The 27,541-nt window shown below is 57.1% G+C and overlaps 1 long non-coding RNA gene across 1 annotated transcript in view; it reads left to right on the forward strand.

Annotated features, from left to right (window-relative positions):
* Nucleotides 1-27,263, forward strand: part of LOC112645595 (uncharacterized) — a 57,855-nt gene extending 30,592 nt beyond the window's left edge. Inside the window, exons 3-4 of the long non-coding RNA XR_003127139.3 lie at nt 18,943-19,150; nt 26,972-27,263. This is a non-coding gene — a long non-coding RNA (uncharacterized LOC112645595). The remainder of the gene's footprint in view (nt 1-18,942; nt 19,151-26,971) is intronic.
* Nucleotides 27,264-27,541: the final 278 nt, after the last annotated feature.

The following is a 27,541-nucleotide window of genomic DNA, read 5'->3' on the forward strand; positions in this document are numbered from 1 at the left end:
ACATTAAGAGTCGTGTCAATCATAGGCCCTCGGAAATGGTGCTGACTTGACAGGGAGACAGAACTTTTTCGAGGAGTTTAATTCGTTCGAGCGCTTTTTACGATTGGGGTGACAGCAGGACCAAGGACCAGGGGACCCACACCCTCCCCGGCCTGCTGCCACTGCACGGGGCTGGGTCACTGCATGAAGCGTGTTCTCAGCGAGCCGCCGGAGGCCGCGTGGAAGGGCCCTGGGCAGGCACACGCCGGACCGGGCCTCTGTCCCTGGGCTCTCCAGGTCTCCAAGGTCAGGTCCGGGTGTCAGCTACAGAGCAGAAGTAGGGGACTGGGCAGGCCGGCTCCTGCGAGGGCGGACCCCCGGACGCAGTCGGCCCTGGCCTCGGCCCGCGGGGGCTCCTTCAGCTAAGAGCTGTCCCTCAGCCCTGCAGGCGGCAGACACATGTTCCATAGGCTCTCTTCAGGCCCAGTAGCTTTTTGGGGGTGTTGGGGGGTCATGCATTGTTTTAACTAAACCTAAATTAGATGCCAGCCTGTAAATAGCAGAAGATGACACAGAAATATCCAAATTTCTAGCTGCTTTTGGAAAAAATCTGGACCATGATGGAGGTGTCGAGTAGGGCTGCTTCCCTTTTTTTTTTTTTTTTTAATGTTTATTTATTTATTCATGAGACACAGAGAGAGAGAGAGAGAGGCAGAGACAGGCAGAGGGAGAAGCAGGCTCCATGTAGGGAGCCCGATGCAGGACTCGATCCCGGGTCCCCAGGGTCACGCCCTGGGCTGAAGGCAGATGCTCAACTGCTGAACCACCCATGTGCCCCCACCCCATTTTTAAAGATTTGTCAAATTTGAGAGAGAGAGAGAGGGAGAGCCGGTGTGAGCAGGGGGAGGAGCAGAGGGAGATGCTCTCCGGCAGGACTCCAGGCCGAGCACAGAGCCTGACGTGGGGCTCGATCCCACGACCCCAAGATCGTGACCTGAGCTGAAACCCAGAGTCAGAGGCTTAACTGACTGAGCCCCTCAGGCGCCCCGAGGGCTGCTCCTTGTAAGCAAGGCCGCGCTCTGTAGTGCACCGTGGGCCCCCAGCCCTGCGTGGTGGCTGTGCCCCGAGACGTGCAATGGCCCGCTTGTGCTTCTTACACCTGCCTGGCATCGCTCTTTCAGGCACCGCCTGCCCCCTTAGGCTTTTTTTTTTTTTAAGATTTTATTTATTTATTCATGAGACACACAGAGAGAGGCAGAGATCCAGGCAGAGGGAGAAGCAGGCTCCATGCAGGGAGCCCGATGTGGGACTCGATCCCAGGACCCCGGGATCACACCCTGGGCCGAAGGTGGGGCTAAACCACTGAGCCACCCGGGCTGCCCCCCCTTCGGTGTTTTGCCTCTTTTCTCCTCCTGTAGAAGTTTCCTGTGGTGTTTTGCTCTCATGGGTGGGCCGGCCTTGGGGGGTGATGAAGGGCGTGGAGAGGGAGGACGTGTCCGCGCTGTCTATACCCGCCTCTGTCCTCACGCTCTGTGAATGTCCTTGGTTTATCCCAATGATCGGGGTACGGGGCTGGAGGTTTCTGGCGGCTTCTCGAGTCTCACGGTGGGCAGAGGGACGGGGTGGGGGAGCGGGGCTGCGGGCGGGAGGAAGGAGCACACGGGCCTTGCCATTTGCCCTCTGCCCCTCTTGCTGACGCCTTAGGACCTCACCCCTGAAAAGCACGCCCCCTGCACCGTGTTGTTCTCCTCTGTGCCCACGATCGACCAGCTTGTGACCGGGCACCCCGGGCCCCTCAGCAGGGATGAGGCCTCAGCCCCGCACAGCGGCCGCCTCCTGGGGTCCGGCCCGCCCTGTGCCCGCGGCCCCCTCCCTGCCCGGGCGGAGGAGGCGGCAGGGCCCCGCTGCTGAGGCTCCTCGGGAAGGGAGGCCCGCAGGCCGGGGATGCCTCCCGTGACCTCCCCTGAGGAGGCTCCACCGAGCCGGCCTCTGCGACGTCCACGAGGCGCCCCCTGTCCTCCGGGACACCCGTAGACCCAAGGGTGGAGGGACAGAGTCAAGTTTGCAGGTCGCCCAGGTGGCTCCCGCACGTGGCTGCTTCTCGTCCTTGGGCCCTTGGAGAAGGCCGTGCTTCCCACTGGTTCACTTTGTCTCCGCGGCTTTCTACGGGGCACAGTCCCAGGTCCCCAAAGATGGTGACTTGCTTGACGTTCTAGTGAGTTCTCTTATCGATAGAAAACTGGCAAATGCAAGGAGGGGGTGCGGGCAGCCGCCCCAGCGTCCGGCCAGGGGAACAACCAGCCTTGCAACAACGCTGCCCTGGGAGTTGGACGTGCGGTGGACGATCGGTGCCCCGTTGAGCTACATCAAGGGTAACGTCCGTAGTAGTGGGAACGTGGCTTCCTGTCGCCGCAGCTTGGATGTTCCTTCGGGTCTGGCTGATGGACTTCGTGGCTTTCCAGAAAGGCCCCTGGCCGTGCGGCGGACTGGACTTTCGCTGTTCGACTTACGGAGGCTTCTTTTTGCTGAGGGTTTCCGGAGTTGGGTTACGCAACGCGACGGCCTGTCTGGGGGGTGAATGACGGTGCCCTGGTTTCGGGGGCCCGCTCCGGCCCTCGGTGGGGAGAGGCGGGTCTTTGGAGCGTAACCGTCCAACCCCGACAGGCCTCGGTTGCCTACCTCGGTGCCCACCGTGGGCATATCCCGTATCATGCAACCTTTCGGGGTCCTCAGCTGGAAAATGGAGTCAAACCCTGGAAGGGTCCCCTGTCTCCCTGAGGAAGACTTCTCCTGGGCCCTTAATGTCATCTCTTCAGAGAACCTTTTCTGATTCTCAGAAACGTGGCCATAGAGGAAACCAGGCCCACGTGAAAAGCCATTCCGTCTGGAGGGCGAGTGGTCTGGGGAGACGGGAGGTGGGTCACCTGCCAGTGAAGGCCAGGCCTTGGCCTTGACAGCACAGCCACCTGGATCCCGGAGCCTTCCCACCCAGGCTATGGGGTCAATGGCTTTTGTTCATGGCCAGGGCTTGAGTTTCCAAGAGCAAACAGTGTCCCCGACGGGCCTGGGGGTCCCGCATGCCTTTCCTCCCTGGAGACCTCGGAGCTGTGGCTTCTGTCCTCCGAACACTCGGAGCAGAGCGGGTGGGAATCCAGCCCGGTGGGCAGCACAGGCCTGCCGCCCCGCTGCTGTGGCCTGTTTCCCTCTGGGAAGTGAGCCTTTGCCCATTTGAGTGCCTTTCCAGCAAGAAAGGCGTCCTGAGGGAGTCTGAGAAATCCCGTGAGGTTGGAAATCAGCTCTGCAGGGCGCGCTTGGCTCTGAGGGTGGACAGGCCCTCACCACCGGGAGGTCTCCTCTGCTCCGTCCTGCGGGCCCCCGGGGTTCGGGGGCTGGGCTGTTCCTCTACTGGGGCCCCGGACAGTCTTGTCCCCATTGGCTCAGGACCTTCCTGGTTCTGGCACTTTGGGAGGCCACATCCTGGGAATGCCCTCGGGCCTGGCGACCCTGGTGGCCGCTCCCCGTCCTGGGCAGCCAGCGCGTAAAATCCAGGCCGGGTTGAGGGTGGTCGGGCGTGAGGAGCGAGCCCCTGGACGAGGCCGCCACCCTTGGCCGGCGCGTCGTGCACTGCCTAGGCTTCCCCAGCGGAGGCAACTCTGTGACATCACTGCACACGTGTGCGTGGAGCTCCTAACATGCCCCCCGTGGAATCCTAGCGGCCCCTCCGATCCCAGCGGCGCCCACGCTGAGCGTGCAGTGTGCCAGCCACCACGCTCGCCAGTTTGCCCTGTTCGCTAAAGTCGATGCTCTCATCACCCAGGGGTGGGGGGCCCCCACGCCCCTCACTTCCCGGGGGAGGAAGCTGGCCTGCACCTTGCCCGGAGCTGGGGTTTGGAGCTGGGCTCTCAGGCTCCGCGGCCCACACGATAACCTTTCCACCTGGTGGGAAATTGGTGGCAGGTGCCGCTGTTGGAGACCCTGGTCTGTGGGGCAGCTCGTCTTCCTGTTCCAGGACCTTGTGCCCCTGCAGCGCCCTCTGCTCACCCCAACTTTAGGGGTGTGACTGGGATAGGCCTGTGCCCCCATCCCGCCCACCCTGGGAAAGAGGGGGCGCCCAGGGCACGTGTGCTGGATGAATGTCAGCCTCTGCCTACGGAGCCCGTCTGGCCTCTCCTCCTCACTGGATGCCTGAAAGCAGGGGGAGCAGGAGGTCAAATACAGACTCGGACACCTGATAGCTGTGTGACCTCTGGGGGATTTATGGTGTCCTTCTGAGCCACGATTCTCTCCTGGCAAAATGGGGAAAATACAGCCGCACCTGCCTCCCAGAGGCTCCCGGACCACGGAGCTCTAGGACCCTGAGCGCTCCACCCCAGAGTCGCCCACGGCCACTTCTGTCCACCGGCCGCCCAGCGCTGTCCTCTCCCTCGGTCGGCCTGGGGGGCAGCCTGCAGTCCCCACTCCCTCTCTCTCTCAGCCGTGTCTCCTCCCGGGACAGCAGAGGGACGGACCACAGTCTCACACGTAGACGGGGCGCCCCGGGCCCTCTGGGTGTGCCTGGTGGAGCGAGCCTGGCCCGGGTACCTCCGAGCATGGGCGCTGAGACGAGTATCCAGAAGGCCGCAGCCGCTCTCCGTCGGGCACCCCAGGAGCCGTCCAGGCGGTGAGGGAAGAAACGGGGCCACGAATAGGGACAGAGGATAGTTCTCTGCCTGCAGAGACGCTTCAAGCGTCTTGAAGATGCTTGGTCTTCAAGAGCCAGCATGCGAGCGGTCGCCTCCGAGAGGCCTTCTTGCTCTTGTGCCCCAGGCGGGTCTTTCTTCTTTTGGGTCCCTTCTTGCTCATGTTTTCATCTTGCCCCCTGCCCCTCTCACACAGCTGCCCTCCTCGGAGGCAAGGCAGTGGCCGGGTCACCTGAGGTTCTTGCTCTCGGGAGCCGGCGAGGACTCGGGGCCGGGGGTGGTGGGGGGAGACAGATGAGGTGTCGCTCCTCGGGGACAGCTGGCCACCTGTTCCTCTTTATGCATCTTGCGGCCTCCCCACGTGCCCAGCTGGGACAAGGTTATCCGAGACCCGAGTAGCGGGATATGGGGAAGCTCTGCACGGTGAGGGAATTCCAGGGTGTTACCCCGGAACTGTGGGCCGGCCCGAGGTAGGACCGCCTTTCAGAGCCTTGCGCTGGGGCACACTGGCTTTGCTCCACGGTTGTGTTGTCTTTCTCCTTTGAGGCTCTTTGCACACACGGGTAGGGTTGTTGGTGGATGGCGAGGGTCAAGAGACACAAACAACAGCCCGGCGGTCTGCATGTTGCACACGGGCGGGATCATGTGAGGACGCAAAGTTGCAGGCGTGACGGTCTTGGTGCCTCCCCGCCCGAGCTTGTTCGGAGCACCTGGGATGGCTGCTAGCTTCCTCGGGGATCCCCGAGTGTTTTATTTTCTTCCTCTTTTCTCTGTTTGGAGAAGATGCTTGTGGGAGCTTTGGAGCCTTTGTGACCGCGTCGATGGGGATTATAAGGAAACGCGCGCGAGCTGGCGTGGAGCCGGCAGGGTGAGGAGGTCGCCTCTGCAGGGTGCAGGCCGTGCGCCAGGGCTGTCGCCTTCTGCAGAGTTTAACGCTCTATTACGGTTTGACTTCCCTCTGCCCCCGGTGCCCGGGGCCGTGCTTCAGAGGAAGGCAGGGCAGCGCAGAGTGCGACGCGGCGGGACGACCCCTGTCTCCGTGGGCTGGAGCCACTGTAACCAGATCGCGCGGGCTGAGTGGCTTACGCCGGCTCCGGAGGCTGGAAGCTGAGATGACGCGGTCGTGCTGTGAGCCCTCCTCGTGGCTTGCAGACGGCCACCGTCTCACTGGCTCCTGCCCAGAACCTTCCAACGGTTCCCCATTGTGTTAAACTAACCCCCGGGTGGCCCAGCGGTATAGCGCCTGCCTTCGGCCCAGGGCGTGACCCCGGGGTCCCAGGCTCGAGTCCCACATCGGGCTCCCTGCAGGGAGCCTGCTTCTCCCTCTGCCTGGGTCTCTGCCTCTCTTTCTCTGTGTCTCTCATGAATAAATAAATAAAATCTTTAAAAAAAATCCCCTAACTTCTCGTCATAGCCCCCAAGGCCGTCCGTGGTGCGGGGCCAGCCTGAACTCTACCCCAGGTCACTGTCCCTGGTGCCCAGGAGCCGCCGACCTCTGGGTTCCTTACCGTTGGGCCTTAGCATCTGCAGTTCCCTTTGTGTGCAAAATGCCCTTCATCATCTGGGTCTCGGACTCCTGATGGCACAGCTTCCGTGGGTCTTGGGGTCGCTGCGTCAGGTCACAGCATACATACGAGAGCTATAAGGACTCGTGGGCCGCAGGCTTGGCCTTCGGTTGGAGCGTGAGCTCCTCTCACTGCTCACTGTTGCGGCGCCAGGCCCACAGGAAGCGCTCCGTCGCTGTTTGGCGGTTGAGCCATTTTTTGGGGGAGAGCGTGGGGACGCTCAGAAGAAGGTCTTCGGAGGCCTGCCTCCCGCCGCTGCAGCGCGTAGGGAGTCCACTCTCCCCCTGGGGCTCCCCCGACCTCCCCCGACCCCTTCGGGGCCCACGCCGTGTGGCCAGTGGCTCCACTTACACGAGACTGCTGTGCGGGCTACAAGCACAGCCAGGGGCTTAGCCCTACGCTTTGCAACCTTCCCAACTCCCTGAAACATCCAAATCAGGATCTTCTAGATGGTTCTGGAAGTCCTGTTGCCAGAGCCTGTGTCCCTCCGTTCGCCTGCCTACCCACGACCTCGCAAGGTGACATCTGTCTTCTGAGCAATTTTACTGTGTCGTCACTTTGCCCTGCGGCTGGATGGAGAGGCCGGTGCCCCCTCTAGCGGTTCTCAGAGTCTGCTCGGTTGTCCATATTCATTCATTCATTCATTCATTCATTCATTCATTCATTCATTCACAAAAGCATCCATGATGTTGCATGGACTGTGATGACAGCCGGGGAGGCAGGGAGGACATGCCTGCTGCCCACAAGCAGGGGAGAAGGGTCCTGCGTGTCTGGAAGGCAGCACCCACGGGGACCCTGGTGCCCAGGACCCAGATGATGACATGTCACGGTCGTGCGCACTGATTTTCATTTTTAGAGTTTTTTATTTTATTTTATTTATTTTATTTTATTTTATTTATTTTATTTTATTTTATTTTATTTTATTATTTATTTATTTATTTATTTATTTATTTAGATTTTGTTTATTTATTCATGAGACACACACACACAGAGGCAGAGACACAGGCAGAGGGAGAAGCAGGCTCCACGCAGGGACCCCGATGCGGGACTCGATCTCGTGACCCCAGGATCATGAACTGAGCCGAAGGCAGACGCTCTACCACTGAGCCACCGGGGCATCCCATCATTTGCAGAGTTTTTAAAAAGCACGCGGCCCACTGCCACGGGAAGAAGTATTACTTCCAAGGCAAATTTTGTTTTGAGAAGTTTATGAAAATGGAGCATTTGCAGATGATTTAAAAACCCTGCAAAAACAAGGGCGGGACGTCACGGCCCCGGCGCGGGGCCATTTCCCTGGAGCCCTTTGGCCCGAACACACAGGCCGCTGAACAAAGTGTGTGGGCCCAGCTGAGGGCTCGGCTTGCTCGAGGCCACGTGGGGAAGCCGAGAGCAAAATTCTCGGTGGGGGGGCAGGGGGATACACACGCAAGCACTCATGGGAGGGGCGAGCCAGGGCTGAGCACCAGCTGTCGCCCCGCACTTGTGAGTGCCTGCTGTATGCTCCCCCTGCCACTGGGGCGCGGATGCTTCAGGGTCCTCCATGCAGTCCAGTTCCAGTTGTTTTTTGGAATCTTCCGCAGATGTTGTCTTTCCTTCTTGGGACAATGTTTTACTTTCTCCTTTCCTTTTTTTTTTTAAATTTAAATTTTTTTTAAAATTTATTTTTATTATTTTTTTATTTTTTTACTTTCTCCTTTCCTTGAAGCTTATCTGCTCTTCGAGAAGCATCTCCCGACATTCCCCCCTCCCTCTGGTGCTCCCTGTCCCTGCGGTCATTCCTCTTCCAGGCTGCTGGGTGCACGCAGGAGGGGCTTGGGGGCCGGGGGAGGACCAGGGCTCTAGCTTCCATCGAGGGTCCCCACAGCCGCTCCTCTCGGCTGTGGAGCTTCTGGATCTGGCTCCATGCAAACGGGGGATCCGGGGCCTGTTTAAAGGTTGTTAACTACTCTTGTCCATTCCCTTGGAGTCACATGGAGCCCAGGACTGTGCTTCAACATCCCAGCTGTTAATAAATATTTGTGTGGGATTCGGGAAAAAGATAGATGTGAAGATGATTTGAGAAGTAGACTTTCCCCCCCAACCCCCCCGAATTTGACTTTTGGGAAAGTTCATTGGGGTGATTAAATGAGTGACAACAGGCTTGGAGATTTGGCTGGGGGTGTGTGTGGGGGAGAGCGTGAGCGGAGAACTTGTATTAGGTATTAAAATGCCTTTCGAAGCCGCAAAACAGCTTGAGATAACAAAACACAGATCCAGAAGCAGACGTGCGCCGCAGCCCAGACTCTTTGGGAAACAGAGTCTGAGGCAGGGCTCGAAGGCCTGGCGCTGCCTTTGGGAGGGGCGAGCCGTGGGCCGGGAGAGTGGGGGCGAGGGGAGCGGGGCAGGGAGAGAAGGGAGGCCGCGCTGAGCTGGACCAGGAGACGCAGCAGGTGGCTCAGCAGGTGGCGGCGCTTGGCTGGTGGTCTTCTCCAGATGGGCTGTGCGCAGAAACCCTGTCTCGGCGCCGTCGGTGGGTGAGAGGGAAGAGGGAGCTTGTGCGCCTGGCTCCCTCCCGCGCGGCTTCCCACGGGTCACGCTTCACCCCGTGGGTGGCGTCTCCTCCTTGCGGCTGCATTGCGACTTCTGGGCCGCCCCCCTGGCAGCTTCTCGCGGTGCCCCCCTCCCCCCGAGGTGAGGGTTTTCTGGCCAAACCACAAGGGCTCAGGGAGTCTAGGGACGGGAGGTGGGTGGCGAGGCTGCCGGTGGGCCCCGCGGTGGTGGTCAAGGCGGGAGGGCTCAGAGCCCGGGCTCAGGCCAGGGAGGCCCTCATCTCAGGTGCAGACTTCAAGGCCGTGCCAGCAAACCGCGTCACCGGGCTAAGTCACATCTCAGCGCCGTATGTACAAAGTCAAGGTTAATGCAAAGGCTCCTGGTGAAGGGAACGTGGCAACTGGGAATTAAGACAAGAGCAGAAGGGGTGGGGGACTCAGGTGAGGCGAGCAGGGTGCCGGCGCAGGGCTGGGTCCCCCCGTGGAGGCCTGGAGGGGCGTTGGCGGAGTGTGAGACAGGCTGGGCCTCCAAGGGGGGCGGCTGGGCCGTGGGGGTCCGTCCCTGCAGCTGGGGCGGGAGGCAGAGCCGAGGCGGGCCGTCGCAGCACACAGCTGGGGCCTCGAGTGTGTGTGGGGGGTGGGGGTGGCTGGAGAGGGGATGAGGCCCGAGGACTGAGCCCCAGGCACCCCCCACACAGGAGCCTGCTGAGAAGGAGACGGTGAAGAGCCGCAGACGACGAGAGCGTGGCGGGGTCAAACCAAAGTGCCAACAGCAGCGTGGCCCGGTGGCCGGAGGGCTCGTGGGTGGTTGCTCTTGCTCATCCCTTTGTGCACAAGCCTCAAGGACGAGCATCTATGACCTGTGCGAGGGGTCCAGGAGGCGCAGACAGAAGGAAGCAGCTTCTGAGGAGGGGCTCGCCGTGGCCTCGCTGGGGCCCATGATGGGCTCCAGGGCCGCGCTGCCGACTGTCTGGACCCCACGGGATCTTTGAAGCTCGGGGGGGGGGGGGGGGGTTGCTGGTGCTGGGCTCCGAGGACCAGGGTTTAAATTGGATTAGGTTTGGCCTCTGGTGGGCTCTACTCTGGGGATGGAGGCTGTCAGGGGGAGGAGCTAAATGCATTCCTTGGGGAGGGGCGGGGCTGTCTTTCTAGAAAATACCAACCCTTATGTGGAGCCTGCTGGATGCCTGCCTAGGGGGTCCTGGTACAAGACAAACAAGGACATATAATAAAAATCCCAATTTGCATGTGGCCAGTTTTCACATTGCTTCAACATAAATGCTTGAGCGAATACACATGCCTGGCTCTGTCTCACGCAAGCATGTATTGAGTGCCTATGGTATACAGGCACCAGGCAAACTAGGGATTACTGCTCACTGCCGCTGTGAAGCCTGAAGGGAGAAGGGACACCTTAGGTCAATTCTCGCACAGAATGTTTATTGATCAGAATCGTGATGAACGTCCCGAAGAAAGAGAACGGATGGCAGGGAGACTCACCTGTCCCGGTGGCCAGGGCAGGTTTCCCTGAGCGAGTGGCATTTAAGCAGGTGGGTGACAAGGGAGAGATGAGTGGGACGCTGCAGGCCGGGAGCGGTGGCTTTTCTCCCTGAGCGAGCCCTATGAAGGTTTTAAGGGTCCTGTGTGGAAATGGTGCGGCTATGCTGCAGAAGTTAAGGGAAGGCTGCAAAAACGCCCTGACAAGGTGCGCAAGGAAGGCTGACGGTGCTGCGGGTACAGGCGCCTCCCCTCCTGTCCAGCTGACCTTGGCTCTCACCTGTCCTAGGGGCCTCGTGGGGGAGTGGGGAGAGGAGGTAGAGAAACTGGATGCCTGAGTCTGAGTGCCCCCCCCGCCCGGTGCGAGTGGGAGGCTGGGCAGGACTTGGCTATGTGGTGGCCGCTCTCACGGAGGTGTGGACGTGAGGCCACCCGGGAGAGGCAGGAAAGCTAGGAAGGTTGCAGTCAGCTTCTCGGGGGATTTTTCCGTTTTGAGGGCCTGGAAGGGATTGTCGGGGGGGTGGGGGGTGGGGTGAAGAGGGGAGCCTGCAACTCCAAAGGGAAGACGCACTGAGATGACCAGGGGCTGGGGGGAGCCTTGGAGGGGGGACAAAAGGACAGGGGGGGCCCTAGTGGGTGGTTCGTGGGCCTTCCTCCTCCCTGCGGCCTGGAGCAGCTCTGGGGAGGCCCACGGGGCTGCACCCAGCAGAGCGCACATGCGACAGGTTTGTCCTCCTGCGGTGGCACTGGGGGGACACGAGGGGAGCGCCCCCAGACAGTGGTTGCTGGGGCGGCAGGCCCGGTGTCCTCCCCGGGATCTCTGGTCGGGGCGGACGTGGACTTGGCCCTTCTGGGAGGAAGGGACACTGGGACTCCGCGCACCAGCCCACCACCCAGGCCGAAGCCCCGCCAGGTGAGTCTGCCTCACCCGTAGGGCAGCTGGAAAGTCCGCTCTCCCTGCTTCCCGCGGGTGCCCCGCTGCCGCCCTGTCCTCAAGGCACCCCCTGTCCTGGCCACGCACTCCCCCGGCAGCCGCGGGGTCACCTCCTGGGAGACATGCCGTTCAGCGTCCTCGGCGGTGGCAGGAGAGTGAAGGTGGACGGAGCGGTGGGTGGTGGGACGAGCTCTTGGCCCACCGAGTCACAGTACCCGAGGAGGCGGGACATGTTGCAACTTCGTGTTTCCGTAGACATTGTGCGGGCCGCATCAGCTCCCGTGAGCCTCGTGCCCGGGCGGAGGGGCGCCAGCACGCGGGCGTGGGCCCGGCCTTCAGTGCTGCTGCCCAGCAGTTCCCGCTGGTCTGCGACGTGCCCGCACCCGCGAGCGCCTCATCCTGCAGCGGGGCCTCGGGCTCTGCGGGCTTTGTCTCCTGGCTGACTGCACCCCCTGCCCAGGGGCGTGGGCAGCGTTGCTGGTCTTTTCCGTGCCGCCGCTGGGGGCCTCGGAGCTGGGGGGCCGGGTGGCCGGAGGGGACCTCCCAGCCTCAGCCCCACAGGCCTGTCTCTGTCCCGTTGTCCTTGGCGGGTGGCGCCGGGAGCTCTGCAGGGTGTTGGAGAGCTCACACACCCACGTGGGCCACGTGCTCTGCACACTTGTCCGCTCTCTTTCCTCTTCCTTAGACCGGCTTGGACTAGGTGATGGGAACACCTGGATTGCACGTCACTCCTCCTTTCCTCCCACCTATTGCTCGCCTTTTGAAAGACAAAAGTAAAAAACATGACTCCACTGTGCTCTCGTTTTTAGCGGAATAGGGATTGCAGCGAGCTTTCTGCGCCCTGGCAGGGGGTATGAGGCCCGGACCTCATGGTGCTGGTGCATCACTGTCACGGGTGGCCACGGCTCCTGCTCCTGGCTTCCCCCGTGGTCCTCGGGCCCTGTGAGCACATGCCTCCAAGCCGCAGCCACGTCCTGCTACGGCAGGGCTGCCAAGAGCAGCAGCAAGTGCGTGTGCAGGTGAGAGCACGCGTCGGGTCGAGAACAATCTCCCTCTGTGAGTTTGGGTCTGGAAGGGTAAGCAGCATGTGCACGAAGCAGAAGGATCACAAAGAGGGAAGTAGTTTCCCTGCCTTCCTGCCTGGGTGAACCTTCTGGGGTCAGCAGGTGTTGCTCCTGGTAGCCTCAGTGGACCTAAGGAAACCCTCAGTCGGGGGCGGGGGGTTGCATCAGAAGAGGGTCTCGAGATGAGTGATTCATCAAGGGTCGAAGAAGAGACTGGTGTTCGCAGTGGGCTTGGGCTCCATCACTACATGCATCCAGCAAGATTTGAGGCCCAGAACCCGGAGGATGCCGTGACGCCAGGTGGTGAAAGGGACACAGGGGTTCTGCTGAGGACATACCGTGCACCAGCACTGCAGATGGAGGTGTCTCTATAGTCCTGCTGCCCTTGGTGGCTCAGTGTCCACATAGGTGGCTGCATGTGCCGCAAAGGCTGGTGCTTACGTAGCCTGTCCCAGTGGGTGGCTGGTAGGACGTCGAGAGAAATGGGAACAAGGCGTGGAAGTCCAGACAAAGGAGGGACGGTGTGGAGTGGCAGATGGTTCCAGGGAGTGGGACACTGAGGACGTCCAGGTGCGGCATCTGACCCTGGACGGCCCTGGGCATACCCCTCGAGCCTCGGAAGCCTCGACCCAGTCCCTGGGTCATATTTTTGCTGAGTCTCCTATTGACTAGACCAGGGGCCGTGGACCCAGATGCCTCCGGGGGGCCAGGTTGGTAAAATATCTGGGTGCAGCATGCCGGGAGGGGCCGGTCAACCCAAGCGAGCACCCTCCCGAATGGGGTACCTGCAATCCCGTCCTGACCCCCTCCTGTGCCAAGGGGCAGTATGGGCCCTAGTTGGGGCAGATCTTTCCACTTTCCAGGGAAGCTGGGAATTTGTGTGTGTGTGTTTTTAAAAGATTTATTTATTTATTTATGATAGACAGAGAGAGAGAGAGAGGCAGAGACACAGGAGGAGTGAGAAGCAGGTTCCACGCCGGGAGCCCAACGTGGGACTCGATCCCGGGACTCCAGGATCATGCCCTGAGCCAAAGGCAGATGCCAAACCGCTGAGCCGCCCAGGGATCCCCGAAGCTGGGAATTTGAACATTGGGGAGAAATCTCTGACCTTGACGTGGCAAAGATTTCAAATAAAAGAAGAACAGCACAGTATGGGACCAAAAAAAAAAAAAAAAAAAAAATCCGTGGGTCAGATTTGGCCCTTGTTCCTCTAATTCTTGGCCTGGGGACCAGGTGCTCTCCGGGGCTTTTCCCCTCTTTGTTGGTGGGGCCGTGATTCTCCGTGGCGCAGAAACCCCGCCAATGAGGTCAGAGTGCGCCCTGAGGTGCCCTCCGCGGTCTGGGCGTGCATGGCCACCACACCCTCCAGAAAACCCAACGACGGTCTTGGGCACCTGGACCCACCCCGTCCCACGCTCTACCCTCACTCGTCCATTTCCTCAGCAAATCATTTCTAAAGCCTCTTTGTGCCCGATGCATCACGAGTACATCCACTTTTCAGAATTTTCCAAGGTTCTTCATGTAAATGGACTCACAGACCAGGAGAGCAAAAGCCCATGGTTGTATTGCACGCTCCCCTTCTGGCTGGGGAACCTTAGGGCCGTGGCACCAACCCACGGGGGCTCCGGCGGCGGGGGGCGGGGGGCGCTGGCCTGGAGCCCAGCGGGCACGCCGAGCCCCGGCCTGCGGCTTTGACAGCATGCACCCTGGCTCCGCTCGCCCTGGCTCCGCTCGGGGGTCTGGCCCGGCTTTCCCGGCTGTGCTCGGGGCCCGGCCAAGTGTGGGCAGAGCCTCCCGCTGCCGCCGAGCAACCAGCGCCTGGGAGGTGCACCTGGCCAGGCAGCGCCTCTGGAGTGGCCACTTGCAGGCTGCAATAATTCATCACAGGCGGGCTCACAGATGTACTTAAGAAAGAAGGGATGATCTATTTTGTACATGCTCCTTAAAGGGATTCCATTTTAGCTCCAATTGTAATTTTTACCTTTTTCAGGGGAATTTATTGACACAGTGCCTAGCTCAGCCCTAGTTTTTTTGCCATCATCCTTTTGTCTGCAAGCACACTCACCAGCGCTTAATTTGTCATAGCCCTGGAGGTATCAGAACTAATGAGCTTTGTTTGAATAGACTTTTTCCAGTTCATCTAGCACACTTTGGGGTAATCACTCAGTTTCTGTTTGCTTCGGATCCGAGGCATTGTGGGAAATATACGGAAATAATGGTTAAAAAAGCAGTATAAATTGGTAACAGCCACATTTTCTGCAAAGCCCTGAAGATGTTATTTTTTTAATTTCCCCACTTATTGAAGTATCGAGAGTGCTCTAAGTACGACCATTACAATATAATATCAGAGGAGAATCTGATAAAATGCTATTTTTCAATTAGCCAGGAGTTTAGACTTTGCCTTCTTTGAGCAGTTCATAGCTAACAAATCTTTAAACAATCTAACCTCTTAAGGTTTGGAAGTGGACAGATAATAACCATGCACACATAACAGTGTGTCAGCGCCGAGAATTTAAAAATCTATTACAGGGATTACATACAGGAATGCTTTTTATTGGCTGGACAATTGCATTTCCATTTTTTTTTTTTTTCCGAGGCAGGGCCTCACAGTTCCTGTGACACCGCCGAGCACGTGGTGGCAGGGCTAGGACGTGAAGCTGGGGAGATGGTACTGCAACGCAGTGCAGGCGGGGCTGGGGCGTCAGCCTCGAACCTCCGCCTTCTAGGGAGTGTTGTCATCACCTGTGCCGCCCGGATCGGCCTCCTGGGTCTAGGGTAGGCCTTCCTTTTTTAAGGGTTGTGATGCACGTTCCTGATGACCAGAGAGGCGGTTTTAAGGATTGCTTAGATCCATGCAATGGGTCAGGTTGGATCTGATTGCCCCAGATCCCTGCTTGGGGGGTGGGGGGAGGCGGGGAGGAGGTGGAGGAGGGCATTTTCCCAAAATGTTTTGGGGTGGAGTGGAGGAGAAGATGCCTCCATTCTGGAGGCTGCCTCCTGCAGGTTTCTGAGGTCGAATCAAAGAAGCAGAGAGCAACAGTGGCTTCCCCTCCCCAGAGATGCTGGGGTGGCCTTTCCCCGCTGGAAGAGGGCAGGAGGGAGAGGATGGGGGCAGGCGGCACCTGGATACCTGCCTTGCGAGCTGCCCAGCGACAGCGGAGGAGGAGGCTCTGGGCGGGTTGAGGAGGGCTGTAGTGAGCACGCTAAGTGGTGGCTGGCCAGGCTAGCTGTGGTATAGACGAGCCTGCCGTTACTTCCAGCTCTCCCGGTGTCCCCGGGGATCAGGCAAGATGCGTCAGCTCCCTTTTGCAAACGAGGAAATGGGGAGTCTGAGCTTGGAGGCAACCTGCCCCTCGATCCCAGGGCAGCAAGTCAAAGGAGCATGACCTGAACCCAGTGCTTTCCATGTCGTTGCACATTCCCCACCCTCCCTGCGTTACACCTGTGGGGTTATCATCACCAGCAGCCACAGCCGACTCCCACCAGTGCTCCTGGAACCTGAGACCCCACGCCAGGCTGTGTGGGGTGGTTCTAAGGTGAGGAAGGGGCCCTGATCTCTGGGGACTGAATTCCAGTGACCGAGCAGAGGCTGGGTGACAGCACAGGGAGCAGGGGGAGCCGGGCGGGGTGGGGGCGGGGCATGGAGGGTCAGCATCTCAGTCCGAGGAGAGGGCAGGGGCCACCCCGGAGTGGGGGCCGCGGCCTTGGTGTCTCCTGGAGCTTTGCTCCCGTCAGCCCCGGGCATGGGGGTCTCCATCCTTGGAGAACCGCTGACTGTGCCCAGGGCCCCCTGCTGCAGAATTCATCTGGGAAGGCAGAGGTGCAAGGTCAGGCCCAGGGCTGCCAGGGGAGGAGGAGTTTGGGCAATTCTGGGATGCCGAGGAGCCATGCAGGGTCCCCAGGAGGAAGAGACATGGCAAGGTTTGCATTTGGAAGGGGGAGGGCGAGAGGGGCTGAAGCTGCTCAGGGGAGCAGGGGAAGGCTTTCTGGCCCCGTGTCTTCATCTGCACGATGAGGCTGCTCGATTGGTGTCTCAGCTGCTGCTGCGTAACAAACAAGCTCGAACCTGTGCCTTAAAGAAACCGCCATTCTGGAGGTTCCCAGGCTGGCCCGGCGGTTTCTGCTGTGCTTGCTCTCACGCGTGCAGGGAGCTGGAGGGCTCCAGGCAGCTCACGGTCTAGGGGGGCCTCGCCTGCATGTCTGGGGATTGTCGGGCCGTCAGCAGGGACGCCCCGCATCTCCCCCGGGTGCGCTCTCCTCTAGCAGCGCCCTAGAGGGCGGCGGACCAGACGGTGCCTACCGGCCCTCCCCTTCCTCCACTTGTGCTGTGGCCGGTCCTCCGATCTGACCCTGTGATTCGCGCTGACCTGCAGAAGCTGCCTCTCTCCGCGTGTGGGCTGGGGGACAGCTCTGTGCTGTCAGTAGTAGCTATTCTGATGGTCGAAACCACAGTGATTCACATGGTTCCTATTTTAAAGGATAAAAGAAGGAACACAGGGAAACATTGTACACTGTGAATATTCTTAAGTTTCTTCCGAAAATAAGTGTCAAAAATCACAGTACGAGGGATCAGCGCTGTAATTCTGCTGGTCCCCAAGCCCAGCGTGTCAGCAGGAACTCTTGATGCCCGTGCGCTGCCTCAGGCTTTCCAAGTGCTGTCATCGGGGTTTTATCTGTCGAGCACCCAAACCAACCTTGAGAGGACGGTGGGGGGCGGGGATACTATTTAAGTCCCGTCTTATGGCTGAAAAACTGGAGACCTAGGGGCACCTGGTGGCTCAGCCGTGGAGCATCTGCCTTTGGCCCAGGGTGTGATCCCAGGGTCCTGGGATCAAGTCCCATGTCAGGCTCCCTGCATGGAGCCTCCTTCTCCCTCTGCCTGTGTCTCTGCCTCTCTCTCTGCGTCTTTCATGAATAAATAAATAAAATCTTAAGAAAAAAAAAAAAAAACCAACCCCAAACCTGGAGACCAGCAGAGAGGATTGTCCAAGGTTGGTTGCTGAGCAGGGACTTGGACTCTAGGGCTGATCTTGTTTCCACTTTTCCTCTCAGTCCTGACTCATCATCAGGAGTGGCCCACTGTGACCCCTGGATCGTTCCCTTTTCTAATGAAACTGATTTGGCTCTTCTTGAACAACATGATGCATTGCTTCTGGCAACACATGTCCTCCTAGAAGACTAAGCCTCGGGTTGTGAGGGCTCCAATAGCTAATTTGAAATGAAAATCACCCTATTTGCATTGTCATTTCGAGAGGCTCCCTAAGGTGCATTGCCAAGGACGGGCCCATAAAAACACCCTGCGGACTTGATCTCTGAGCATCCCTTTCTAATTTCAGTGGGGTCTTCCTTCTTCTGGAGTTTTTCAGAAATGACCGCACAGGCACCCTCTAAAACAGCTATGCTGGGGCACAGCCTCCTGTAAGTTGGGGTTTGCTTCCCCCATGTTTCCCGAAGGCCTTGAGAACTTTCTGCTTGAGCGTCCCCTTGTAGCCCAGGCTCGGCGGGCCTCTGAGTGTGGGTTCCTCCAACACGCCCAACTCACGGGGAGCCCGGGGGGGCCATCGGGCAGGGGACTGCCCTCCGGCCTGAGGACGGCTGACCTGTCCCTCGTCCGAGGTCGCATAGAGAGGCTCTTCCACCGCGGGGAGCAGAGGCTAAGCCCTCGATGGGCACTCTGGGCTCAGGTTGGCCACTAACTTGCTGTGAGACTTCCTGTAAATCACTCCGCCTCTCTGATCCTTCGGGTCCTCGTTGTAGAGCCACACCCTGATTCTTTTTTTTATTTTTTTAAGATTTTATGTATTTATTCATGAGAGACACAGAGAGAGAGAGAGATAGAGAGAGAGAGAGAGAGAGAGGCAGAGACACAGGCAGAGGGAGAAGCAGGCTCCATGCAGGGAGCCCAACACGGGACTCGATCCTGGGACCCCAGGGTCATGCCCCGGGCCCAAGGCAGATGCTCAACCGCTGAGCCCCCCAGATGCCCCACACCCCCTGATTCTGAATCTACTATCGCTCGAGAGGGCGAACCGGGTGCCGCTCTCTTCTGCAGCGGGGGAGAGAGATTGTCTTTTCCTGCCTGAAGGAGAATTTGCTTATATTCGACTTCGCTCGCAGCATCCTGGCCTGTCAGGGGTGGTAGTTTGGAGGTATTAACGTGGATGCGGATGGTTCCAATTTTGTGGGATCCACAGCAAGACAGACATTCTGTTAATTTCACATGGTGAATTCTTGCAGCTTAAACCATGATGCAGAGTGAAAAAAATGCTGTAGATAAATATTGCCTGAACTCACCCAAACTTGTGATATCATAAAAAATGATTTCTTAAGTTGTTAAACCCTGAGCTCTCTGATTCATAGATTCCCAAAGCCAACCCTTCCTTCTGTTTTCTCTCTGGTGCTCTGAGCTTTATAGGATATAATCCCCTAGATGAGGACAAAACCAGAATAGTTGGTAAGGCTGTGATCATCTGCAAGGCCCTTCCTCAGATGTCATCTCGTTTGGTGGGCGCAACAGCCCTGGGGCCGTGGAGCCCGAAGCCACTGGGGTCCCTTCTGCACGCAGCCACCTGGGGAGGCAGGGCTGGAAGTGGCCTGCGCCCGGGCCTCTCCCTGCCTCGTCGTGGGTTTATTTTCAGGAGCTTCAAAGGACAGAAGCATCTAAAGTAATAGCTCCTCCTTTTGGGGTTTCTTTCCCAGGAGCTGGGGCAGGAAGGGCCCGCTGCCCTCGCCCGGGAGCCTGGCCTTGCGGGTGCCTGGACTTCGCGGCCCTGCATCCCCCCTGCCGTCCCCACACTGCAAAGACCACAAGCTTCTGAGGGGAGGAACCAGCCATTCGAATTTTCTCAGGTTCCTCCTCCCCCTCCGCCACCGGGGCCTACGAAATGCATCTTGAGACTCCTGCAGAGTGAGTTTCTTTCTTTTTTTTAATTATTGCTATTATTCTTAAATTTTTCATTGATTTTATTTTTTAAAAAAGATTTATTTATTTAGGAGGGACAGAGGGAGAATCTTTTCTTTTGTTTTTTTTTTTAAGATTTTATTTATTCATTTGAGAAAGAGAGAGCGAGCGAGCATGAGCAGGGGGACGAGGCAGAGGCAGAGGGAGAAGCAGACGCCCCGCTGAGCAGGGCGCCTGACGTGAGGGCTGCATCCCAGGACCTCCGGGATCATGAGCTGAGCTGAAGGCAGATGCTTCACCGACTGAGCCCCCCAGGTGCCCCAAGGGGGAGAGAATCTTAAGCAGGCTCCACGTTGAGCGTGGAGCCCGACGTGGAACTTGATCTCAGGACCTCGAGAGCACAACCTGAGCCGAAACCAAGAGCTGGACGCTTAGCCGACTGCACTACCCACCCCGCCCCCCCCCCGCCCAGGTGACCAATTTCACTGCAAAAGGGCCTTGTGTTGTCCTGAGACGGGAGGTTTGTGCCTCAAGGCTGCTGACCCCAGTCTCCGTGCACCGTCCAAAGGGCCGCATAAGCCTCAAAAGAGAAAGGACTCATCCTTGGTATTTATATGGTTATTGGACATCAATGAACAGCAGACCGAATTCTCCAGCACCTGTCAGGCAGGTGGTGTAAACTTTCTTTCTAGCTTGCCAACGGTAGCCCCGAGCTCCCGTGACTTGCCCAAGGCGCTACGGCGACTGTGTGCTGTTGGTTCCACATTCAGGCCTCAGGTCCTCAGCCCAGGGTGGAGCGTCACTGGTTCGGGGCGTGAACAGGGGCCATTCAGAGACTCAGGGGTTCTGGTGACTGCTGTCGTGGCCACCTGGGGGGGTCGGGAGAGCCCGGACGGGGAGCAGCCAGGGCGTGGGAGCTGAGTGTTTGCACGGCTCCCAATCAGCAGTGAGTTATCTGTCGCTTTGGGGAGACATTTGGTTGAGGACCCGGCTCGGCACCCGCCCGCTGCCCCTCCTCCCTCTGGAAGGGTTCCTGATGGGCACCAGCAGGAGGCGGCTTGAGGGCACCCCACAGTTGCTGAGCACATCTTTCTCTCTAATACACGCCGCTGAGCTGCTGCGGGCTGCGGGCGAGTCCGTCTGGGGAGGGAGCGAGGCCCGGCCGGCTGGCAGGAGCAGGTGTGGAGGGCGGGCTTGCACGCGATGGAGTCGTGCCCACCCGGAGCAGCACGGCACGGGGGTGGTCACGGCCTGCACACTTGAGTGCAAATCTTAGACTCACAGCTTTTAGGAGCGTATCTAACTTCTCCTTAAGTCGGATTAGGACAAAAGGAAGGTGGTTCTAGAACCTGCAAGCAGTGTGGGATTAGATCCTGAGCTGGGCCAAAGCCCACCCTCCTAGGTCATGAGCACTCGAGGTCACTCTGTTGGGCTGCGGGGGGGGGAGGGGGGGCGGTGTGGCCGGTGCAAGGGAGGGAGGAATTCGGGCTCTCCTGGTCCAGTGTCCCTCTGACTGTCAGGGGGCGAGGGGGTGGTCTGCCCTTTGGAGCCCTCAGATGTGTGCTTTACACCCGTGCAGTGATGAAAATGCTTACACCCATCCTGCGTGTGGGCTTGAAGTCGCAAGCTGGGGGCGCTGGGCTGGATTTGGCCACCGCGAGTGTTTTTTTTTTGTCTCGCCAGCAGAGAGGTTCACTTGTTTACTTTAAAAATGAGAATCAACATTTAAAAAAGGGAGATATTCTCAGAAACGATCCAGATTTCCAGCTTTCATCAAAAATTTAGACGACTTGGTGGCCCCTGGGTGGCTCAGCGGTTGAGCGTCTGCCTTCGGCTCAGGGTGTGACCCCGAGGTCCTGGGATCGAGTCCCACGTCGAGCTCCCTGCATGGGGCCTGCTTCTCCCTCTGCCTGTCTCTCTCTCTCTCTCTGTGTCTCTCATGAATAATAATAATAAAAAGTCAGACTATCTGGCCACATGGGGCCGCTTTTCTTTGCAGTACTGTCTACTTGAACAGACGTACAGCTGCCCCCCTCAAAGGGATCAGGTGTTTAAAGTTAGCCACAGTCCCCACCACCCCCTAACGCCCCTGACATGGGGGAACCGAGTCAGTTGCTGTGTATGCTGACCTCGCGTTGGTCGCGTTTTCCCACAGGAAGGGAGGGACAGTCCGTTTCCATGTCCCTCCCCAAAGGGGGAGCAGGAGGTGGTGTCTTTCCCTAAGCAGTCTTTCTGCTTCTGCGACCTTCCCGGGCCCAGCACTCATTTGCACCCGAGACCATTGGGAGAAACAGACTTGCTCGGACGAGACTGGGGAGAGGAGAAGCTTCCGGAGAAGCCGACATCTCCAGATGTGTTTGAGAAACCTCCAGGGGGAGGGCTGGGGGAGCAGGAGGAGGGCTGGGGGGGTAGGCCGGTGAGGACCTGGCCCAAGTCAGGCCCGGCTCGGTGAGGCCGAGCTGCTGGAGGGCAGCCGGGGCATCACCGGGACCTCGAGCCAATTGCTTGGAACCCAAGAGTTCAGTAGGTGAGGCTCAAATTTGCAGATCTTAAAACGACAGTTTCTCACTTGGCAATCTCTAGTGTTAATAAGTCGGTTACAAATGCAGGGTTAAATGAAGCAGGCACCCAGCTTGTGCGCGTGTGCGTGTGTGTGTGTGTGTGTGTGTGACACACCATGTGTGGTTTCTTGGAGTCGGGAAAAATCTGTCAGCCTTTCTAATACTGACTTAGTTTTGACAACAGAATAAGATGTATTTTGAACACATGCACGTCCTGCCTTTTCCAAAGGGGGGCTAATGAGTGTGGGGCCCCGGAGGAGGGCGGGTGGGGAGGGGGCGGCTGGGTTTCCTTCTGGGGTGTTTGCTCCCGGAGCTGCTCCTGGGGACAAAGGCTCTGGGAGTCTGTGGGCCACCTGGACTCCGACGGCCCCTCGGGCTGGTCCTGAGCACCAGGGCCAGGGAAGGCGGGGGACCTCCCTTTGGGTGCTGAGCTTCCCCCCCGTGCAAGGTGATTGCAAAAGCCAAATCTCCACCCCCGCCTTCCCGAGACGGGGTTCCGCAAGTCCACGTGAAACGGGAGGCAATCTGGTCGGAGCGGCCTAGAGACCCGAATAAATCCTTTACACCAATTGTATAAAAATGCAAATTTAAGGCAAGCAATTAAAAACACATAGAAATTAGAGATTTGGATTTTGCAGAGCCAGCTTTCTGCAGCCACCGTCAGATCCCTGCGCAATTTATCTGGATTCCGTCCGTGGTGGCCAGACTGGATTTTGATAAAGAGCCGCAAATCTATCCCTCTCCAGCTTCTGTGACTTGCCACACACTCCATTCAAGCCGGAGCGTCCGCACAATCCCTTGCATAATTTGGAGTTAATCATTTGTACTTCACAGCCTCTGAGAGGCCTCAGACTTGGGAGGTGGGGACAGATTTGGCTTTTTAATCGCCTTGTATATTGTGTAGCTTGAGATAAATGACACCGACTGTCTGAAATCTACATTCTTGCTTCTGATGCAAAACTGTAATTAATTTTGTGCAGTGTTTCAGAATTGATCGTGGTCACTTGAATTTCTAATTTTTCATTCACTTCAAAGACCCTGGTTTTTTTTTTTTCTTTTTTCTTTTTCTTTTTTTTTTTTTTTTTTCCTCCTCGCTCCCCTTTCCTTAAAGGAATGTGCTCCGGGTTCCGGGCGCGCTCTTTGACGCTGGTTTGCTAAATGATTCTCTGCCGCCTCTTTTTCAATAAGGTGAAACAGAGGTCAAGGCCTATGGCTCGTGTTTATCTCTTAGCTTGTATTGCGACGTATTTCCTGACCTGTAGGAAATGCTATCAAAACTTACTAAATTATAACGAAATAGTTTGGCGGCACTTATGTGTTGTAAAAGGCTCAAAAAGCTTCATTCACACATCCTATTCACTATAAGACAATTAAGCACAATTTAGGCAATAATTACCCTAATTAACTACACTATAATGTTTGTATTCGAGATTATGGCAACGTTGTATCACTTCGCTCTTTAAATAATAACAAGGTTTCCTAATTTCTCTGTATTGATAGTTGTTGTATGTGATTCTTTGTTTGGTGTATTTCACTGTAAAAATATTTGTCAGTGAAAGATTGAACAATATGAATGAATTTGATTATGCCATTGTCAAAAGCCCCATGCATCACAATCCCTTGTTTTTAATCACTACTGTAAACCTTGCAGCCGGAGGGCATAGTTTTAATTTGGGTGTCTTACTAATGAAAAGAAAAAAATAATTGTTTTGCCAGGATTTAATAATAAGCAATAAAATCAGCCAACCAGATTTTACCTCTGCATTCAATCTCTTTTTTATTATAAAACATTTTTGTCCTTTTTTTAGATTACAGGCGTAGATACTGAACATTTTACTAATAAATATTTCAGTTTGCTTATGGAGGCTAATGCTGTCATCTGAATATGGAATTATATTTCTTTCATGCTTCATTATCATTTCATGGTAGTAATGACAGTGAGGGAATGGAATATTTACAGGCTTTTCAGAAGACATTTATCCAATACATTCCCTGAAGGGCACCTAGGCTTAAAGATACATTATCCTTTTGTAAAGCTCTGCCCAGAATCCCAATTCCTGAATCAGCCAATCAGAACTTTCTTTTTCCCCCTTCAGCACTTAACCCAGTGATGAAACTTTCCTCCCCTCCACCCCCGCTGGTGGGCCATCTATCCGGGAAGTTTCGAGAAACAGTCAGGGGGAAATGGGCCCGTGGCCTCAGTTTACACAGTCTGTGAAATGGGCATGTAGCTCCCTGTGACCTTGGGCCTTGGGCGGAACTTTGTTCCAGTTTTGTCTAAAGTGTTTCTCTTGCTTCAGTTATTTCCTAGATGGTTTTTCCAAGACTCTGGAGTTGCTTGTCTTATTAACTGACGCTGCCGGCAGGGCCGTAGGTGGTAAACCTCAGGTCACAGGGGACCTAAAGGGGAAGCTAACCTGGGATTATGGTTTAGCACCACGGTTCTTCTGACGGAGGGCAGAAGTTGCCTGTGCTCCTGCTGTGGTCCTGGGGACCAAGGTCAGGGCCTCCCTGGTGCCCCTCAGGGCAGGCATCACACCCGAGGCAGTTTGGGGACCACAGCCCACCGGCAAGCGTGTGCCCTCTCTGAGTCGGTGGCTCTTCCTTGGCTCCTCTAACAGCTGGATGGATGCAGAGGATCCTCTGTTTGTTTTTTTATTTTTTTATTTTCTTATTTATTTATTTATTTATTTATTTATTTATTTATTTATCTATCTATCTATTTTATTTATTTATTTTATTATTATTATTATTATTTTTTGCAGAGAAACTAGAGATCTGGATTTTTCCTGTGAAATTTCCTGATTGTTCTAAATATTGGCAATGATTTCAAATGTTCTCAAACCACTGTGCAAATGAGATAAGACCGTGGGCCGCGTTAGGGGCCGGGAGCTGCTAGGTTTGGGCCTGTGGTCGAGGGTCCTGAGTTGAGTGTGTGACAGAGTGACAGGGAGACGGAGGGGGTTGGCCGTCGTCCTGCCCCCGCTCACCTGGCTCTGGGGCCCGTGGGGCCCTGCTGCCTTGCCCTGGTCTCACTGTTCTCACCCCGTCACTTGTGGGGTATGCTTTGCAAAGGCACTTAGTGGGTCGCCTTGTGGGACTTTGGTCCGTCCTGGAGATGTTTCCCGTGGACACTTGGGGGCTTTTCCGGCGCTGTCGATGCCCGTCTCCCCCTCCTCCACCCTCTGTTTCTCAGCCACATAGCTGTTTGCTCCTGACCCTGGGCTTTCAGGGCCCTGGGGCCCAGCCACCCCTCCTGGGGGGTCCTGAGCTGTTCCCCAGCACAGGGTGTCTTTGGAGCTGTTCCCAGGCACCACTGCGGAGATCGTGGGAGAATAGTAGGTGCAGGGCCCGGGGGCTCCCGGGTGCTGGGCTGGGGGAAGCTCCCCTGGGGCCCTGCAGCGTGGGGCTCATCCCCAAGGGCAGGTGCCAGTGACACGCTGCCATGGTGCAGCCACTCCGGCCCTGTCGTGTCGCGGTGGGAGCTGGAGATCTGCCCTGACGGGACCGAGCGGTGTGTGTGGGACCCCGGGCCCCGAGTGAGCTACTGCCGTGGCTCCGATGGGTGCCCGGCCTGTCCCCCAGGGGCCAGTCCCGAACCTCCTCTTGCTGGCAGCCCCGTGCTCCCAATTCAGAGGCGAAGAGTGAGGCTCAGGCTTTCCCTGGGGAGAGCGAGGACTGTTCCCCAGGCTTGTCCTTCTGCAGACATGTCTATATTTAGGTTTCCATATGATTAAGAGGCAACAAGATGCGAGACTCTCTGGTCTATGGAGAAGATGAGTCAGTCTGGCCATAATTGATTTGAAAAAGGAAGCAGGGCTGGCTCCCCCCCACCCCACCGAGTGCATTATGTTGTTCTGTTCCGGGATTGCCGCCAGGCCAGGTGGGAGAGGAGGGCTCCCCAAACTTGCACCATCTTCTAGAAAAAGCCCCAGCCAGGCCGTGCTGAGGTGCTGAGGTCCTAAGCTCTGGGAGCAGGAAGGGATTTGCAAGGGGCCCCCGACCCGGCCTTGGTATCCAGCCCGAGAACACCCCCAGCTTCTGATGTAGATGTGGACCCTCCTCGACTCCAGTGATTTGGGCTGTGAGCTCAGGGGGCAGCAGAGGGTGAGGGGAGCCGGATGGAGGACGCTGGGGGGCCCCTGCGTGTGGGGGTCCTGAGTGCAGGGCCCGGGTTACTCTTCTCTCCCTGGTCACGCCCGGCTTCTGTGCAGAGCACTTTCGCAGAAACACCGTAGATGGGGTCGCCGGATGAATTCTGGGGCATCCAGTTAAATCTGAATTTCAGGTAACGCATCCTTTTGTGTTTCAGACACCCGTGGGACCTCCTAACACTGAATGTTTCCCTCCCGCCTTCCGCATATTTTAGTATTTACTAACGGTACTTTCGCATTTGCCAACAGTCCTTTAAATATATGAGTGCGTGCCGTGCGTCTTTGGGACCTATCTATGCTGAGAACTTATTTGTTGTTGATCTGAAATTGAAATTTCACCAGGCATCCCTGAACTTTTATTTGCTAAACCGTGCGAACCCCGAGACCGTGCACCTGAGCTACGTGGGCTCCGCCCAAGGCTTGACCCTCTTTGCGGAGCTTACAGCTGTCTGTTTGGAAGCAGGGTGGCGGCTATGCTGGGCACCGGTTGCCCCCCCTCCCCTGCACCCCCCAAATGCTTAAGGCAGTCGTCCACGTTGCTCATTGAAAATCTCACTGGATTTTTGTGAGCTGCTGAATTTCTGCTTCATCCATTCCTATCCCCGTAGAATAAAGGAAGGGGCCACGCAGGACACCGGTGCTAACTACCCCCCCCCCCCCCCCCCGTGCGTCCCAGCTCTCCCCCAGGATCCGCAGACATCCTATAGACACTGCATCTGCGCCTCCCCCCACCCCCACCCCCTGCAGCGTCCAGGCTCAGGCCTGCTGTTTCTCAGGGGACGCCTGGCAGGGGAGGGTGGGAGCGGGGCTTCCTCACAGGTGGAGAGGAGGAGGGGAGGCTCCTTCCTCTCAACTCTCTCGTCTTCCTGTATGTGCCGGCCTCAGCCCCCGTGACACCCTCTGGGCGCAGGCTGGAGTGTAGGGAAAGGTCCCAAGGGATGCACGCTGGCTCCTCAGCCCTGGGTGTCTTCCGCGAGTGGCCTGGGAGGGTGCTTGTAGAATTATTACCTTTGTTATTTCGTTCCCTCCCATAGTCTTTGAATTTGCGGCAAAACCCGTCTGTTATTTTAATTTTATTTTATTATTATTTTTTTTCTGTCTGTTATTTTTAGAACAGAAACACCAACCCTGAGGAAGAGGACAGTCAATGTACTAGGATCCTAGTGGGTCATGAGGACACCAGGGAAATCCGGACTTTGACATTCAAAATGTATCTCCAGGGCCGCCTGGGGGGCTCAGTGGTTGAGCACCTGCCTTCAGCCCAGGGCGTGACCCCGGGGTCCCAGGATCGAGTCCTGCATTGGGCTCCCCGCATGGAGCCTGCTTCTCCTCCCTCTGCCTCTGTCTCTGCCTCTCTCTGTGCATCTTTCATGAATAAATAAATAAAATCTTAAAAAAAAAAAACCCTGTATCTCCAAACCATTATCCACTCCAGGACGAGGCAGAGGAAAACAATCAGGGCATAACAACCAAACCATGATGATAAACGCACACGTGAACCCCGGTCCTCTTGGCCGGGATCTGGACTCGTTCCATTTGGGTCGGAGGGAGTAAGTCCCAGGGTAGGTGCATCTTACCTGGAATGCCCCGAGCGGCCACAGGGCAGCCTGCCTCCTCCTGTGTGTTTTATCCCCTCGGGGATGCTTGCTTGGCCTGCGTGTCCTGGTGCCAAGTGGGGACGG

This window comes from Canis lupus, chromosome 1 (genome assembly GCF_003254725.2).
Source record: "Canis lupus dingo isolate Sandy chromosome 1, ASM325472v2, whole genome shotgun sequence".
NCBI lineage: Eukaryota > Metazoa > Chordata > Mammalia > Carnivora > Canidae > Canis > Canis lupus.